Source organism: Amborella trichopoda, chromosome 2, assembly GCF_054954075.1.
Source record: "Amborella trichopoda isolate Santa Cruz 75 chromosome 2, AtrichopodaSantaCruz75HAP2 v2.0, whole genome shotgun sequence".
Taxonomy (NCBI): domain Eukaryota; kingdom Viridiplantae; phylum Streptophyta; class Magnoliopsida; order Amborellales; family Amborellaceae; genus Amborella; species Amborella trichopoda.
The window spans coordinates 7027836-7033696 of NC_142337.1; positions in this window are offsets into that span (position 1 = coordinate 7027836).

Genomic DNA, 5861 nt, shown 5'->3' on the forward strand with positions numbered 1-5861 from the left:
GAGAAGCGTCCAGCTTACATTACGTACGGGTTCTAAATTCCCTCTCTTTTACGGAAATATCACATTTATTACCAAAAAAAAACCTTTTATATTTGGTTTTATGCTCAAGTCCGGCGTCTTGAATCTAACTTTTGTAATTTTCAGTAAACTCCAGTGTCTCAAATTTTTTATTTTAATTTTCTCTGCAAGTGAAAATTCTAAATCTTATTGTGGTTTGCGGTTGCAATCTTTAAAAAATCAAACTAAGGCATACTTCCAAATTTTGTTGTAAGATGTAATTTTCGTGTAAAATATTGTTAGGAGGATGGCATAAAAATAATTCAAATCAAATAGATATATAAATATATGAAAATCTTAAAAATGACCAGAGATAATGTGTTGCAAAATGCAGCATTTTTAAGCTTCCAATTTTTTTTTTTTTTAGATTCATACATCTCAATGTCAAGATGATTAATTAGAGGGTTTTTCAACATCAAAATAACTTTTTTCAATAAATTTTTGAGGTGTATCTAAATTCTAAATTTTAAGGTTTCAACATTATATAAATTTTCCTATTTAAAAAAAGTTTGAAAGCAATAAAATAACTAAATAAACCAAAATACATATAAAATTCGTATGGATATCTTAATTGTTTTATTTTTATTGAATTATTTGTGAGATGTTGAGAAACATAGATGTCCAAATTTTGACCTTAATCTATTGCATAATTCAATATATAAAAAAAAAATATCAAAATTGATTACGTGCTCTAAAAAATGTTATCTAAGTTTAGAATGTAAAATATAGAAATTTATTTTCAATTCTAAGAAAATAATGAGAATTTCTTTCTAAATTTTATTTTTGGTTTCAAAAGAAAATATGTAAAATATATATAGGGAAAGCTTTCTATGGCTCCCTACAACATAGAAGTTCTATCTTCTTTTTACCGTCCAGCCATCCATTTTTTATCAAGAGTGCCACTCATCGTTTGATTTTAGATATGATGTCTCAAAGTATTTTATTTTTACTTCTTTTAATACAATTGTTCTGAATATGAAATTTGGTACGTGTCATCTTCTAATTGGGGCGCACCTATAAAAAATATTAACAATAATTTTTCGTAAAAAATAAGGACCAAAATACCCCTAAAAACTTTCAAAGTTATTTTGGTCATTTTTATTTTATTGAAAATAATTTTTTATATTTTTCGTTAGTGAGAGTTTAATAGAAGAATGGATGTCCAAAATTTGGTGTCAAAATCGTTAAAAAAAAATTAAAAAAAAAAATAGTGTAGAGACATGACATTATGATTGGGACAATCTTAGCTCTCCATTCAAAAATGAATGGTTGGATAAGGGGAAGGATACAACTTTTATGTTGTAATGGCAACATAAAAAGCTTTTCCATATATTTTGCATGTCTTACTTAGGGTCTATCTATTGGCCAGCTATACTCCAAACATTAGCTATTACCCCTGTGTGATATCAACCTTTGAAGATTTAAGAGGCATTACAAGAAGGGTGTGGGTTATATAAGGTTGCAACCTTATTTATAGAAAGAAGGTGTAATGTTCAATATAACAGTTATTTTATCTTCTACTAATAAAATGAGAATTTCTTTTTAAATTTCTTTTTAAGAGATTGTAATGCGCTACACCAATGTTGATTTGCTATTTTTTAAAATATAATATCAATATCTAATACATCTTATCCGATGGCGTTCAGTCTACATGATCTCAATAAAATGGACAATGTAGATTACTACAATTTACTTCTACAAAAAAAATTTGTAAGCATGTATAAATTTTTTTCTTGCAACAAAGTCCCTTGAAGTAATTTGTTGGACACCTCGCGATCCGGTCGTTCCTCCGGACATCTCGTGGTTGAGAAACTTGTTAGCAAAGTGCTTAAAGTTTGAACTCTTAAGCATGGGAAACACTTCATCATGGACACGGCTTTTTGCGGATGTGATAAACCAGCTAGATAACTTACAAATCCACAATTTAGGATGAGAAAAGAAAAGGAAAAAAAAAATTTGCACCCATGGATGGAAATTCCAAATAACTAGATTATGGTCCCTTGGGCACAAGAGTTATTTGATTTTTTTTTTTTATCACAAAATTTGGTATTCACTTGAAATAACTAGATGATAATTAAAGTAAATATGTTTTGAGTGCTTAAACGCTTACATCTTGCTCGAGAAAATGCGATGGCCCCGATTCGATCTTCAGACGTTATTTTTTTCGACCTTATGGAGAGTACCTTAGGAGTTTTTGGCTTTTTGTTTTTGTAGGTTGGTGAAAGATTACATCCTCAAAGTTAGGGTCTTATAAGTACTCCTAGCTTGAGTTTTGCTCGGGAAAACAAATGCACAAATGGATATTTTTTCATAATAAAAATAAATTGAAAAGTATACAATGAGACAATTTATCTTTGGTGCAAGGTGGTTACAATTAATTTTAGTCATTGAATGTGAAATTAAATGGTTGTACTTATTCTATTGATCAAGCTCAAATTTCAAAAGAAATATTTTTGAACTTTGTGACCCACCCAAACTATCGAATTTCACATCAGATAGTTGTCGTAATTGTGAGCTCCTTATATCAAAAGTCTCTTTGTATATGATCTCAAAAGAAATAACTACAAAATGATGTGAATATTGGTGGGACAAGTACCCAATTACTCAACTGATTTAGTGTAAAACAGCATCCTTGATTGAATCCAATCATTTTATCTCCGTCAAATGAATAAATGGACGGGCGACGATGCGAGAAAGAATACATCATATGAGTCATAAAATTTGTTATTTATTACTCTCTTGCATCAAGCCAAAAAAGAAAATCAATAAATTGAGAATTACGAAATTTTGCAGGCGTGATATCTGTCCAATCTATTGTATCCAAAGGAGCAACTGCTAAGAAAGGGAGACAGTGACTTGCACACAACAACCTTGTTGAGTGAGGAATGCAGTTTTAAAGAGATTCATTAAAAAGTTATTTATTGCAAAAATTATAAGTGAGAGTTAAATTGCTGCTTTTCCTTCATTTATGAACATTGGACCCGGTTTTTACGAGTCCCCCGGCTCATACATTTCTCGTGCGGGCTCCCTCTAACACCCATTTTTTATATAGACCTTGCATCCAAATTTGTTGAGATTATGATCTACACTATGATGATCATGAATATAAAAAATAAAATAAAATAGTAAAATATTTTTTTAAAATTTTTTCCGGATAGTTATCTTTAGTTATGAAGGTTTAATCTTAAAGATGGATGTTTGTGAATCAGTGGGCTACTGAGTACATGAACTCACAAAACACTTTTCCATGAACATTTACACAAGTGAAAATGGAATAACAAAAAAAAAGAATTTGATACCTGTTTAACCACCGGGGATGGAGAGAGACACCCAGCTTGGCTAAGGCATCAACGATTTGTTTTGCATTCTCTGTAGCAATGGAGAATATGAACTTGGTGACAAATTCTATGGAATTTGTCATTCTCCCATAGTCCTCCGCATGACATTTATAGAGTCTTTTGTTTTTTTTTTTGAGGAAATTAAGAAATTTTATTGCTTAAATGAAGAGATTCCATAGAAAAAGGAAATACTTCAGAACACCGTCAGTCACTATAAAAGCCGGCTTCAAAATACCCTCCTTAGCAAGAGAATCAGCAACCTCATTAGCTTTCTTTGTACATATGTTTAAAAGTGATTTCCATAGTATGAGCAACGTCCGGAATACACAGCCAAAGAGATCTTAATCTTTAAGGGATACATTGTTATATTGCACCATTTAATAACATTTAAAGAGTCCTTGTCTACAATACACATCAAAAGAGCTCTTAATCTCCAAGGCACACATTATTTTTTATTACACCATTTAATAACATTGCAATAATAAGACAACCAGCAGACCATTCTTAAAGAAACTGGATCTCCTGCAATAAAGAACACAGTTCCACCTGGTTAGCAAAAGTATTGCCACAAGGCTCGGAGTAGGAAAGCACCACCGCACGTTCTGAATTGCGCACAGCACCTCCTACCCCAGCCAGTTCTCTGGGTTCCCAAAAGAACTTCCATCAACGTTTAGTTTGAGATCCATCAGTAAACCTTTTAGAAACTACACTTTATAGAATATGTTTCAATTATGAGCTTTGTCCTGCTGCTTTCTAGAGAAAATTATGTATATATCATTTGTTTAACATTATTTAAATCGTACCATTAATTTTTTTGTTATTACACATGTACCTGTATTCTACCTGTTATTACAATAATACCTCCCATTTTTTCTAAATCACCGTAGTGCCCACATTTGGGTGTTCAACAACATCCAAAAAAATTGCATTTTAGCTTCCTCAATATTTTCAAATTTTGAAAATCTAAAGTTTATCTGAAAATTAAATTTTGGATTTTGAAAATCATAAAATTGCATTTTAGCTTCCCAACAATTTTAATTTTGACAATAAAAAATCTTTTGAAAATTGAATTTTCGGATTTTCAAAATCCAAAAGTTAAATTTTAGCATCCCTGAACCATTTGGATTTCAAAAATTTGAAATTTACCTAAAATTAAAATTTCCAATTTTCAGAATCCAAAAATTTTATTTTTCATCTAGGGTCTAGTATCTTTGTTAAATTCAAATATTGAAAATCCAAAAAAATTTGTGGGGGTGAAAAAAGGTCCGATTATCGTATCTCCCACCAAGAGTCTTGCAATTTTATTTGATTTTGGATCTTCAATATCCGAAATATGGGCAATTCCATAACCACAAAATAAAGTAGGCATAGATGTAATAAAGGCAAATTATGAATAAGTTTTAAATAGCAATAAATAAAATAGATATTAATGTAATTTTCTCTACTTTATATGAGCAAGCAACCCAAAGGTAAGAAACCCTGTAATAATTTATTGCTGAGTTTACTGAGCAAGCTGATAGAGGACCCCAGTATGTCGGTATCCGCCTACCGTCTTCTTGTATGTATGAAGTCAATCAAACATGTGGGTTTGGGATTCATTTTTTTCTATTTTCCTTTTTACTTTTATTCGTTATTTCTAAGCCATTGTTACAAGGGGTCTTTTTTCTTTGTTGTAGTGTGAGAAAGAAGAAAAGAGGTGCTGAGCTATGGTGGGTTAGATAGCCTGTTTTGTGTAATCTCCACTGAACTAGTAATTCAAACCTTGCACTATTTTCCTGTAGATGTAGATCATAATTTGTGGTTGAACCACGTTAAATCATGTATTGGTTGATGGTTGATTGCTTTCACATGCTTTTTTATAGCTTTGATTGAGATTTCGTATTGTTTTCATGACATGTTCGTGTGGGTTGAATGCACAAATAAATGTTATGCTTCATACCCTTTGCTGCTTTATTTCTTACCATCAACACTTCTAAATTCTAAAAACTCACCCTAAACGGATTTTAATTTCTCAGCTCAAAAAAAAGAATTAGAGAGAGAAAGAAGAGATAGATATTAAAAAGAATTAGAGAGAGAAAGAAGAGATGATTAGATATAAAAGAGATAAATATAAACGTGATAAGAAAATGATTTACGGCATTTAAGTGCCGTATAAGATGGGTTAGTTTTTACGGTACTAAAAATATTGTATAACGGGTTTTAGTTTAAGTATCATAATTGACTTTAAGAGTTTTATGGCACTTCAAGAACTGTAATATTATTTGAAGTTACTACAATATTTTAAATACCGTATAAAATGATATGTATTACAGTAGTAAGACTACCGTGAATGTCATTTTGGTAAAAAAAAAAAAAACAAAAATGAAAAAAAAAGTTGTAGACGAGATAAACGAAAGTTTGAAGTTTTTTTTCCAATTAACCTTACATTAAGATATATTTACAATAATTTCTTTAATTTATACTGTT